Source organism: Salvelinus sp. IW2-2015, unplaced genomic scaffold (genome assembly GCF_002910315.2).
Source record: "Salvelinus sp. IW2-2015 unplaced genomic scaffold, ASM291031v2 Un_scaffold2534, whole genome shotgun sequence".
Classification (NCBI taxonomy): domain Eukaryota; kingdom Metazoa; phylum Chordata; class Actinopteri; order Salmoniformes; family Salmonidae; genus Salvelinus; species Salvelinus sp. IW2-2015.
The window spans coordinates 89,246-102,904 of NW_019943847.1; the positions used below are offsets into that span (position 1 = coordinate 89,246).

The 13,659-nt window shown below is 44.5% G+C and overlaps 1 long non-coding RNA gene across 1 annotated transcript in view; it reads left to right on the forward strand.

Annotated features, from left to right (window-relative positions):
- The first annotated feature begins 1,071 nt into the window (after positions 1 to 1,071).
- Positions 1,072 to 13,659, forward strand: part of LOC112074202 (uncharacterized) — a 19,515-nt gene continuing 6,927 nt past the window's right edge. The window contains exon 1 of the long non-coding RNA XR_002894696.2: positions 1,072 to 1,141. This is a non-coding gene — a long non-coding RNA (uncharacterized lncRNA). The remainder of the gene's footprint in view (positions 1,142 to 13,659) is intronic.

The following is a 13,659-nucleotide window of genomic DNA, read 5'->3' on the forward strand; positions in this document are numbered from 1 at the left end:
CTTGATGTCTTCCCTAGTGGGGAACACTATAGTAACACGCTGAGAGACCAGCCTCTGGGAATCATTGAGTATGATGATCCTGTCTGATGGTCTTCCCTAGTGGGGAACACTATAGTAACACGCTGAGAGACCAGCCTCTGGAAGTCATTGAGTATAATGATCCTGTCTGATGGTCTTCCCTAGTGGGAACACTATAGTAACACGCTGAGAGACCAGCTCTGGGAAGTCATTGAGTATAATGATCCTGTCTGATGGTCTTCCCTAGTGGGAACACTATAGTAACACGCTGAGAGACCAGCCTCTGGGAAGTCATTGAGTATGATGATCCTGTCTGATGGTCCTTCCCCTAGATGGGGGGACACTATAGTAACACGCTGAGAGACCAGCCTCTGGGAAGTCATTGAGGAGCTCTAATGAGCCATCCCTCTTCCTCCTGTACTTTGAGAGATCACAGATGTACTATAATTGACTTGGAATGTAATGAGAGGGCAGTAGTCCCCAGAATGGCACCACAGATTAAGTAGTGTGACCGAGAGGGTATGTCAAGCTGACTATCACCAGTGTGACTGACTGACTGTGTTACTGACTGACTGACTGACTGTGTGAGTGTGTTACTGACTGACTGACTGTGTGACTGACTGACTGACTGTGTGAGTGCTTTATAATGTGTGAGTGCTTTATAATGTGTGAGTGCTTTATAATGTGTGAGCTGTATCCCTGGCCCAGTGCATGATGGAGCTTCCTTTCTCGGCGAGGTGAGGGAGATGAGACTTTCTCTCATATGGACATAGGATGAGTCACAGTGGACTAACTCTCTCTCCCTCTCCCTTTCTCTCTCTCTCTCCCCTCTGTCTCTATCTCATCTCTCTTTCACTCTCTTTCACTCTCGTTCTCTCTCTCTCCTGTCTTTCTTTATTTATCTCTCTCTCTGTCTCTCTCCCCCCTCCCTCTATCTCTTTGTATCTCTCTCTCTCTGGCTCTTTCTCTCTTTTTCTCTCTCTCTTTCTCTCCCTCTATCTCTTTGTATCTATCTCCCTCCCCATCTCTCTATTTATTTTCTCTGTCTCTCTCCAGCTGTTTCGGCGTGTGGCAGCTGCCCTTCCTGGGATGGAGAGCATGCAGGAGACGAGCAAGGAGGGAAGTATCCTTTCACTGCACAGGCACTTAGCCTCAACTCAACTACAGGTAACATAAATGTAATGGTTAGTGGTTGTGAAAAGTCTCAACTCAACTACAGGTAACATAAATGTAATGGTTAGTGGTTGCCTCAACTCAAGTTACAGATACAGATACAGAGAGTTAGATACAGATACAGAGAGTTAGTTACAGATAGTTAGTTACAGATACAGTTACAGATACAGTTACAGATAGTTACAGGTACAGATAGTTACAGATACAGATACAGATAGTCAGTTACAGATAGTTAGTTACAGATACAGATAGTTAGTTACAGATACAGTTACAGATACAGTTACAGATAGTTACAGGTACAGATAGTCAGTTATAGATAGTTAGTTACAGATAGTTAGTTACAGATACAGTTACAGATGCAGTTACAGATAGTTACAGGTACAGATAGTCAGTTACAGATAGTTAGTTACAGATAGTTAGTTACAGATGCATATACAGATACAGATACAGAGAGTTAGTTACAGATACAGATACAGAGAGTCAGTTACAGATAGTTAGTTACAGGTACAGATAGTTAGTTACAGATACAGATAGTTCGTTACAGATACAGTTAGTTACAGATACAGTTACAGATACAGATAGTTACAGATACAGTTACAGATGCAGTGCCGTGAAAAAGTACTTGCCCCCTTTCTAATTTTCTCTATTTTTGCATATTTTTTACTTAATTTTTATTTTATTTTACCGTTATTTTACCAGGTAAGTTGACTGAGAACACGTTCTCATTTGCAGCAACGACCTGGGGAATAGTTACAGGGGAGAGGAGGGGGATGAATGAGCCAATTATAAACTGGGGATTATTAGGTGACCATGATGGTTTGAGGGCCAGATTGGGAATTTAGCCAGGACACCGGGGTTAACACCCCTACTCTTACGATAAGTGCCATGGGATCTTTAATGACCTCAGAGAGTCAGGACACCCNATAAGTGCCATGGGATCTTTAATGACCTCAGAGAGTCAGGACACCCGTTTAACGTCCCATCCGAAAGACGGCACCCTACACAGGGCAGTGTCCCCAATCACTGCCCTGGGGCATTGGGATATTTTTTAGACCAGAGGAAAGAGTGCCTCCTACTGGCCCTCCAACACCACTTCCAGCAGCATCTGGTCTCCCATCCAGGGACTGACCAGGACCAACCCTGCTTAGCTTCAGAAGCAAGCCAACAGTGGTATGCAGGGTGGTATGCTGCTGTTAACAGATCTTCAACCAAAACCTGATATTAGATAAAGGGAACCTGAGTTTATTTGATTTAATTAACAAAGTTACGCAACACCCAATGCCCCTGTGTGGAAGACTGATTGCCCCCTTTACACTCAATAACTGGTTGTACCACCTTTAGCTGCAATGACTCCAACCAAACACTTCCTGTAGTGGTTGATCAGTCCACCTTTAGCTGCAATGACTCCAACCAAACACTTCCTGTAGTTGTTGATCAGTCTCTCACACGTCACTGTGGAGGAATTTTGTCCCACTTGAATGCAGAACTGCTTTAACTCAGCTACATTTGTGGGTTTTCCAGCATGAACCGCTTGTTTCAAGTCCTGCCACAACATCTCAATTGGGTATTAGGTCTGGACTTTGACCAGGGCCATTTCAAAACTTCAAATTTGTTGCTTTTTAACAATTTTCATGTAGACTTGATTATGTGTTTTTGGATCATTGTCTTGCTGCATGACCCAGGTACGCTTCAGCTTCAACTCAGACCTGATGGCCTGACGTTCTCATGTAGGATTCTCTGATACAGAGCAGAATTCATTGGTTCCTTCTATTAAGGCAAGTCGTCCAGGTCCTGAGGCAGCAAAGCATCCCCAAACCATCACACTACCACCACCATGCTTGACCGTTGGGATGAGGTTCATACTGTTGATTGCAGTGTTTGGTTTTCACCAAACATAATGGGACCCATCTCATACAAAAGGTTGACTCAAGTTTGACAAAAAAGCACCTGGATGATCATCAAGACTCTTGTATAACTTTTTGGACATTTAATTTCAGAGTCTAGCATGGTGAGGCCGTGTGCTGCAGACTGTTCTGGTGCTGTTTCGCCAATTAAATTATACAAATGTTGAAGAGAGTGAGGCTCAAGGTGCATCCCTGTCTCACCCCCCGGCCCCCAGGGAAGAATTCTGTGACAATTCTGACCACACACTTATTGTTTGTGTACATTGATTTTGTAATATTTAGTTTCCCCCCCCTCCAACACCGCTTTCCATCAGTTTATACAGCAGGCCCTCGTGCCAAATTGAGTCAAAAGCTTTTTTGAAATCAACAAAGCTTGAGAAAACTTTGCTTTTGTTTTGCTTTGTTTGTTTGTCAATTAGGGTGTGCAGAGTGAATACGTGGTATGTCGTACGGTAATTTGGTAAGAAGCCAATTTGATATTTTCTCACGCCATTGTTTTTACTGAGGAAATGGTTGGAGTCTGCTGTTGATGATACTGCAGAGGATTTTCCTGAGGTTGACTGTTGACACAGATTCCGCTGTAATTGTTGGTGTCAAATTTGTCTCCACTTTTGTGGATTGGGGTGATCAGTCCTTGGTTCCAAATATTGGGGAAGATGCCAGAGCTAAGGATAATGTTGAAGAGTTTGAGTATAGCAACTTGAAATTGTGGTCTGTATATTTTATAATTTCATTAAGGATATCATCAACCCCACAGGCCTTTTTGGGTTGGAAGGTTTGTATTTTGTCCTGAAGTTCATCCAATGTAATAGGAGAATCCAGTGGGTTCTTGGTAGTCTTTATATGTAATAGGAGAATCCAGTGGTGTCTGGTAGTCTTTAATGTATAGGAGAATCCAGTGGGTTCTGGTAGTCTTTAATGAATAGGAGAAATCCAGTGGGTTTCTGGTAGTCTTTAATGAAATAGGAGAATCCAGTGGGTTCTGTATAGTCTTTAATGTAAATAGGAGAATCCAGTGGGTTCTGGTAGTCTTTAATGTAATAGGAGAATCCAGTGGGTTCTGGTATTCTTTAATGTAATAGGGAATCCAGGGGTTCTGGTAATCTTAATTTAGGAGAATCCAGTGGTTTCTGGTAGTCCTTTAATGTAATAGGAGAATCCAGTGGGTTCTGGTAGTCTTAATGTAATAGGAGAGAATCCAGTGGGTTCTGGTAGTCTTATTGTAATAGGAGAATCCAGTGGGTTCTGGTATTCTTTAATGTAATAGGAGAATCCAGTGGGTTCTGGTAATTCTTTAATGTAATAGGAGAATCCAGTGGGGTCTGGTAGTACTTTAATGTAATAGGAGAATCCAGTGGGTTCTGGTATCTTTAAATGTAATAGGAGAATCCAGTGGGTCTGGTAATCTTTAATGTAATAGGAGAATCCAGTGGGGTCTCTGGTATCTTTAATGTAATAGAGAATCCAGTGGGTTCTGGTATCTTTAATGTAATAGGAGAATCCAGTGGGTTCTGGTAATCTTTAATGTAATAGGAGAATCCAGTGGGTTCTGGTAGTTCTTTAATGTAATAGGAGAATCCATGGGTTCTGGTAATCTTTAATGTAATAGGAGAATCCAGAGGGTTCTGGTAGTCTTTAATGTAATAGGAGAATCCAGAGGGTTCTGGTATTCTTTAATGTAATAGGAGAAATCAGTGGGTCTGGTAGTCTTTAATGTAATAGGTGAATCCAGTGGGTTCTGGTAGTCTTTAATGTAATAGGAAGAATCCAGTGGGTTCTGGTATCTTTAATGTAATAGGTTGATCCAGTGGGTTCTGGTATTCTTTAATGTAATAGGAGAATCCAGTGGGTTCTGGTAGTCTTTAATGTAATAGGTGAATCCAGTGGGTTCTGGTATTCTTTAATGTAATGGTGAATCCGTGGGTTCTGGTAGTCTTTAATGTAATAGGAGAATAGCTGGTAGTTTAATAGATGATCGTGTTTAATGTTTCTCTTAGTTCTTTGTTAAATGGTTAAACGATTGGAGAAAGTGGTTTACCCAGCATCTCCATTTTGGATAGGTAGCTCTTTGTGTTGTTGTTTGTCCAGGTGTCTCCCATTTGCCCCTGTGTTTGTGAAGGGACAGGTTTCTTCTCCCATGTCTTTCTTAGGCTTTTGTACTCTTCATCTAATCATTTCTCATTGCTGTTAATTGTTCTTCGGTTTTTCAGCTTGATTGTTTTTATTTGATATGTTAGCTGATACACTGTTCAGGCTTTCTACTGCTAAGTTTACACCTTCACTATTTCAGGGAAACATTTTGTCCAGGAAGTCATTTCGGAGGGATTGGATTTGTTTTTGGACAATTGTTCTTTGGTAGGTTTCTACACTATCTTCCTTCCATCTATAGCATTTCTTAATATCATGCAGTTTATTGGGCTTCATGCCCCCCTTCTCTTTCTCTCTCTCTCTCTACCTCTCTCACTTCTCCCTACCCCTTCTCTACCTCTCTCACCTTCTCTCTACCCTCTCTCCTACCTCTCACCTTCTCTCTACCTCTCCCCCACTTTCTCTCTACCCCTCTCTCTACCTCTCACCCACTCTCTACCTCTCTCTCTCTCTCTCTCACCTTCTCTCTACCTCTCACCCACTCTTTCTCCTCTCTCTCTCGCTCTCTACCTCTCTCTCTCTACCTCTCTCACCTTCTCTCACCCTCTCTACCTCTCACCCACCTTTTCTCCCTCTCTCTCTCCTCTCTAACCTCTCTCTCTCTACCCCTCTCTCTACCTCTCTCTCTCTACCTTTCACCCACTCTCTACCTCTCTCTCTCTCTACCTCTCACCCACTCTCCTTCTCTACCTCTCACCCTCTCTCTACCTTTCACCCACTCTCTTTCTCTCTCTCTCTCCTCCCCTCCTCCTCATCTCATCCGTTGATGCCAAGCTGCCAGTCGACCACAGAGCCGCAGGGTGTGTTTCACAGACAGTTTGGGATATTAAAGCTAGAGGTTGCTGTTTTTTTTATACAGAAATAAATATCCAGCCCCCCCATAGACAAACAAACCTCTGACTGACATGTTGTTTCCTTTGTGCTGAAGACAGGAATTCATCTATTTCTGTGAGTTCAACAGTTTGTAGTTTCTGTCATTGTCAATATAATAGATTATACACTGACTGTGCAAAACATTATGAACACCTGCTTTTTTATGCTTTGAGACATGGATTGTGTAATGTGTGCCATTCAGAGGGTGAATGGGCAAGACAAAATATTTAAGTGCCTTTGAACGGGGTATGGTAGTAGGAGACAGGTTCACCGGTTTGTGTCAAGAACTGCAACGCTGCAACACAATCCTTTGATTGGGTGGACAACATGTCAGGTTAATGGAGGACGTCCTCAGGAAGTTGTCATAATTACTGTGTCAGTCTATGGGAGGGGGTGAGAACCACAAGCCGCCTCCTATATTTTGTATTGAAGTCAATGTACCCAGAGGAGGACGGAAGCTAGCTGTCCTCCGGCTACACTATGGTGCTACCCTACAGAGTGATGTTGAGGCTACTGGAAACCTTCATTACAAAACAGTGTGTTTTATTCAATTATTTGGTGATGTGAATATATTTAGTATAGTTTATCTAAAAATATCTTTTAATATTTCACAATTTACATTTTTCTGAAATTCACTGAGGAGGATGGTCCTCCCTTTTTCCCTTGAGGATCCTCCATTGCTCCATCACACACACACACACACCTTGTCAACCAGCTTCACATGGAAATATTAATGAGAGAGTAGAGTAGGACGAGAACAGAGCGGAACAGAGCAGGACGAGAACAGAGCGGAACAGAGCAGGACGAGAACAGAGCGGAACAGAGCAGAACGAGTTTAGAGCAGGAAGAGAATAGAACAGGGCAGGAAGAGAATAGAACAGGAAGAGAATAGAACAGAGCAGGAAGAGAATAGAACAGAGGTTTGGTTGTTTTGGGGATGGGGGGGGGGTGTGTGTGTTGGGTTTTGGGGGCATTGGGGGGGGTGGTTGGGGGGTTTTTGGGGGGTTTGGGGGATTGGGGGGGGGGTTGGGGGTTGTTGGGGAGGGGGAATGGGGGGGGGTGGGTTTTGTTGTTGTTTTTGGGGCATTTTTTTTGGGGGGGTTTGGTTGTTGGGGGATTTTGGGGGGTTGTTTTTTTGGGGGGGATGGGATGTTGTTGTTTTTTGGTTTATTGGGGAATGGGGGTTGGTGGTTTTGGGGATTTTGGGGGTTTGGTTGTTTTTTTTTGGGGGTGGGAATGGGTTTTGGGGGGGTTGGTTTTTTGTTTTTGGGGATGGGGGGTTGTTGTGGTTTGGGGAATGGGGGTGTTTTGGTTTTTGGGGATTTTGGGGGGGGGGTTGTTTGGGGGGATTGGGATGTTGTTGTTTTTGGGGGGATGGGGGGATGTTGTGTGTTGGGGATGGGGGGGGGGTGTGTTGTTGGGGGGGATGGGGGGGGGGGTGTTTTGGGGGATTGGAAGGGGGGAAGGTGTAGGGGGGGGATTGCGGAGGGGAGGTTGTTTTTGTTTTAAAGGGGGGGAATTTGGGGGGGGGGGTTTTTTTTTTTTTGGTTTTGGGGGGAAGTTGGGTTTGGGGATTTGGGGGGGGGGTGGTTTTTTGGGGGTTGGGGGTGGTTTTTTGGGGGAATGGGGGTTTTGTTTTTGGGTTGGGGGTATTTTGGGGGGGGGGGTTTTTTGGGTTTTGGGGGGGATTTGGGGAGGGGTGGTTTTTTTTGGGGGGATGGGGGGAGTTTTGTGTTTGGGGGGGGATGGGGGGGGTTTTGTTTTTTTTTGGGGATGGATTGTTTGTGGGTTTGTTGGGGGGATTTTGGGGGTTTTTTGGTTGGTTCTGGGGATTGGGGGGGGGGGGATTTTTGGTGTTGGGGGGAATTTGGGGGGTGGTTGTTTGGGGGATTTGGGGGGGGTGTTTTTGGGGGGGATTTTGGGGGGTTTGTTTTGTTTGGGGGAGGATTGGGGAGGGTTGGGTGTTTTTGGGAGGGTTTTTTTGGGGGTGTTTTTGGGGGATGGGGGTGTTGTTTGGGGGGGGGTTGGGGAATTGGGGGGGGGGGTGGGTTTTTGTGTTTGGGGTAATTTTTGGGGGGTGTGTTTGGGGATTTTTGGGGGTTGGTGTTTTTTGGGTTGTTGGGGGGGAATTTTTGGGGGGGGTGGTTTGTTTTTGTGGGATGGGGGGGGGTTTTGTTTGGGGGGGATTTGGGTTTGGGGTTTTGTTTGGGGGATGGGGGTTGTTGGTTTTTGGGGAATTTGGGGGGTGTTGGGGGGATGGGGATGTTTTGGTTTGGTTTGTTGGGGGGGGGGGGGGGGGGGTTCTTTACTATTTTTGGCCTGGTTCCAAGGGGGCCTTGGGAGGGGCACCAAAAAAAAAAAACCGCCTTCCTTTTTCTGAATTTTTCTTTTTGTTGGGAAAAAGGCCATGGGGGGGGTTCTTTCTTTTTCCCTCGGGCTTTTAAAAGGGGGGCCCTGGGCCTTGGGGGCCATCTTCAAAAGGCTCCTTCTGGGCGGAGCAAAAAAAGGCAGGAGGAGGAAGGGGAAGGGGGGGGGGACCCCAATTTTGAGGGGGATTGGGGGGCGCCATTTTGCCCAAACGCCCAGGGGGGGAATTGCTGGGGAACAAGAAGGAAAAGGGTCGGGGGTCCATTGGTTAGTTAGGGGGGAAATCAGGGAAAAAACATCCTTTGGCCCCCCCACCTTCTGTGGTTCCTTTTTTTGGGGGATGTGTCCCCCCAAAAAGGGGGGGCCCCTGTTTCCCCTATTTATAAGTGGGGCCACTACCTTTAGACCCCCCACAAAAAACCCATGATTTCCCCCTATAATTTAAGTTTTTTGCACTACTTTTTTAGGGGGGAACCAGGGGGGGGGGGGAAAAAAACCCTATTTTTTCCCTATTTATAATTTTTTAGTTTTTGCAAACCTTACTTTTTTTAACTTTGTTACAAAGGGTGGGGGGGAAAAAGGGGGGGGGCCCCCCCTTTAAACCTTCTTTAGGGTTCTAAAAAAAGTTAAAGGTTTTTTGCACTAATTATAGGGGAAAAATAAAGCGGTCCTGTGGTTCTTAAAAAAGTGAAGTTTTTTGCCCACTATATAAAGGGGGAGGAATATTGGGGGGTTTTTGGGCATTAAGGGGGAAAAAAACAAACCCCCCTGGGTTAGCTTTTTCATTTTGGGGGGAAAAAACCTTGTTTTTATTAAATTTAAAAAAACCCAAAAAATTGGTTTATTTTTGGTTGTTTTTAAGGGGGGAACCTTTTTTAACAAGTGGGGAAAATTGGGCCTTACTTTACAAAAAAAAAAAAAACCCTCCCTTTAAAAAAACCCCAATTAATTTTTTTTGAAAAGTTTTCTGAAAAAAAAAAAAATTCCCCTTTTTGATTAAAAGTAAAAGAAAAAAAAAAAGTAAAAAAACAAGTGAATTAAAAAGAAGGCAGCAGTAAAAAAAAAAATAAAAACCCCAATTTTTTAAAACGAAGGGGGGGGGCTTTTTATTATTTACAAGGGGGGGTTTACCCGGTTTACAGAAAGACAATTGGTTGGGAGGGTTTTATATTTTTTACCCAGGGGGGTTTCCCCAGGGTAATGTTAGAGGGGGGGGGGGTCAATTGGTGGGAGGCTTTAAATAATTTTAAACCAAGGGGGGTTTGTTAACGGTTTTTTTTTTTTTTAACAGGAGGGTCCAAAAATGTTTTGGGGGGGAGGGCTATTTATTTTTTTTTAACAGGGGGGAGAGGTGGGTTTTTTAACCGGGGGTTGCCCAGGAAGAAAGGTCCCCAAATTGTGGAAAGGTTTAATATTTTTTACAAGGGTACCGTTTATAGAGTCAATGTGGAAGGCTAATATACAGGGGTCGGGTGCCAGAGTCAGTGGGTTACGGGGTACAGAAGAGTGGGGCAACAGTAGGGTACGAGCAATTGAGCCTATATCTACGTACAAGGCATGGAGCATATAGGGGTACCGGTACAGTAATGTGGGCATAGTAGTGTATAGGTCAGTACTCTATACAGGGGGTACCGGCTACAGAGTCAAGTGTGTAGGGCTATATACAGGGGGTACCAGTACAGAGTCAATGTGGAGGCTATATTACGGCGGTACCGGACGAGTCAATGTGTAGGCTATATACAGGGCGGGGTACGGCTACAGAGTCAATGTGGAGGGCTATAATACAGGGGGGTACCGGTACAGAGTCAATGTGGAGGCTATATAGCAGGGGGTATCGTACGAGTACTGTGGAGACTATATACAGTGGGGGGTACCGGTACAGAGTTCACATGTGGAGGCTTATATACAGGGGGGTACCCGTACAGGAGTCAATGTATGGAGGCTATATACAGGGGGTAACAGGGTGCAGAGTCAATGTGGAGGCTATATACAGGGGTTACCGGTACAGAGTCAATGTGGATGCTATATACAGGGGGTACCGGTACAAGGTCAATGTGGAGACTTATATAAGGGGTAACCGGGTACAGAGTTCAATGTGGAGACTATATACAGGTGGAGGTACCGGTACAGAGTCAAATGTTGGAGGCTATATACAGGGGGTACCCGGTACAGAGTCAATGTGGGAGGGCTTATTATACAGGGGGTACAGGGTGCAGAGTCATGTGGGGGCTATTAAATACAGGGGGGTACGGTACAGAGTCCAAGGTGGAGCTAATAGATACAGGGTGGTCCGGGGTTGCAGAAGTCAATGTGGAGGCTAATATACAGGGGGTAACGGTACAGCGTTCAATGTGCAGGCCTATATACAGGGGTACCGGTACAGAGTCCAATGTGGAGACTATATACAGGGGTACCGGTACAAGTCAATGGTGATGGCTATATACACAGGGGGTACCCGGTACATTGAGTTCAATGTGGCAGCTATATACAGGGGGTACAGGTGTGCAGAGTCAATGTTGGAGGCTTATATACAGGGGGTACCGGTACAGAGTCCAATTGTGGAGGCCTTATAATACAGGGGTGTACCCGGTACAGAGTCAATGTGGAGACTAATATACAGGGGTACCGGTTACAGAAGTCAATGTGAGGCTATAATACAGGGGACGTACCGTACAGATCAAATTGTGGTAGGCTTATACAGGGGGTACCGGTACAGAGTCAATGTGGAGCGCTATATACAGGGGGACCGGTACAGAGTCAAATGGTGGAGGTATATTACAGGTACCGGTACAGAGGTCAACTGGGAGAGCTAATATACAGGGCGGGTACCGGTACAGCAAGTCAAATGTGGAGGCTATATACAGGGGGTACCGAGGTACAGAGGTCAATGCTGGAGGCTATATACAGGGGGTAACAGGGTGCAGAGTCAATTGGTGGGGGCACAGTTAGTCTCGAGGTAAATTAGTGTATATTGTACATGTAGGTAAAGTTATTAAAGTGCATAAGGAAATAACAGAGAAATCAGCAGCGCGTAAAGAGAGAGGGGGACGGGGGGGGGTGGGGGGAAGTCTGGGTATCCATTTGTTAGAATGATTGTTTCAGAGTCTTAATGGCTTTGGGGTAGAAGCTGTTTAAGAAGCCTCTTGAGCCTGCGACTTGGCAATCAGGTTACCGCTTGCGCTGTAAGACTTTTTGAGGATTGTGAGGCGACCCATAGCCAGATCTTTTCAGTCTCCGAGGGGTAATAGGTTTGTGTTCGTGGTTTTGGTTTTGGTCACGGACTGTCTTTGGTGTGCTTTGGACTATGTTAGTCTCTTTGAATTTGTGATCTATGAATTTAAACACATTTTTGTCCTCCAATTCAACCCAATGTTTTTTTTTTTTTTGTTATAACAGACTGGGGCTGTTGGCTGATAAAGCATGTGTTGACTCCAGACAGTCAGTGGAACGTCAACAATCAAAAACACCTCCCCTTTCTGTGGTGTAAAATACTTCTAGAACATTGGCGGTATAATTACTACATGCAGCCGGGCTCATAGGGTAAAACAGCATGCGAGGCTAATCTGGAGGCTACTGATGTGGCTACAGCAGATGCACCTGCAAAGCCTCAGTCACCTTTTAATATCCTTCTGCCCTGATTAACAATACAATCAGGGAAGCATGACTTTCTAGTTCTCTAACCCCTCCATAAGCATTAACTTATAATACCCTCCTTACCCCTCCTAAGCATACTTTATACCCTACCCTCCCATCCCCTCCATAAGCATTACTTTATACCCCCTCCGTACCCTCCTAAATCATTAACTTTATACCCTCCCTACCCCTCCATAAATCATTACTTATACCCCTCACTACCCCCTCCATAAAGAACTTATTACTTATATACCCCCATACCCCTCCCATAATACATTACTTTATAGCCCCCTCCATAAGCAGTTAACTTTATACCCCCACCTACCCTCCATAAGCATTACTTTTTAGCCTACCCCCCCCTCCATAAGCAGTAACTTTATACCTCCTCCTACCCCTCCATAATCATTACTTTATACCTCCTCCTCCCTCAATAATCAATTATTTTATACCCCTCCTACCCCTCCCTGAATGCATTACTTTATACCTCCTTACCACCCCTCAAAGCATTACTTTAATACTACCCCCCTAACCCCCTCCATAACATTACCTTTATACCCCCCCTACTACCCTCCATAAATCAATTACTTTATACCCCTCCTACCTCCATTTCTACTTTATACCCCCTACCGCTCATGAAAGTTACTTTTATACCCTCCTCCCTACCCCTCCATAAAGCATTTATTTATACCCCCTCCATACCTCCATAAGACATTACTTATACCCCTCCTACCCCTTCATAATCATTACTTTATATACCCTCCAATCAATCATCACTTTATAGCCTCCTACCCTCCATAATCATTACTTATATACCCCCCCTACCCCTCCATAAAGCATTACTTTATACCCCCAATCATCTTAATACCCTCCTACCCATCATAATCAATTACTTTATACCCTCCTACCCCTCCATAATCAATTACTTTATACCATCTACCCTCCATAACATTACTGTTATAGACCCTCCCTCCATAAATATTGACTTTAATTACCCCTTCCTACCCCTCCATAATCATTAACTTTATACCTCTCTATCTCCTCTAACCCCTCCATAATCATTACTATACACCTCTATAACCCCTCCATAATCATTAACTTTTAAATACCCCTCCTACCCCTCCATAATTCAATTACTTTTACCACCCCTCAAATCATTACTTTATATCCCCTCCATAATCATATTTATACCCCCTCTACCCCTCCATAATCATAACTTATACCCCTCCTACCCCTCCATAATCATTACTTTATAACCCCCTCCATAATCACTTTACTTTATACCCCCCTGCTACCCCTTCCATAATCATACTTTATACCCCCTTCTAGCGCCGCCATAATCATTACTTTATACCCCTCCTACCCCTCCATAATCATTACTTTATAACCCCTCCATAATCATTAACTTTATACCCCTCCTACCCCTCCATATCATTACTTTATAACCCCTCCATAATCATTACTATACCCCTCCTACCCCTCCATAAGCATTACTTTATACCCCTCCTAACCCCTCCATAATTCATTACTTACCCCTCCTACCCCT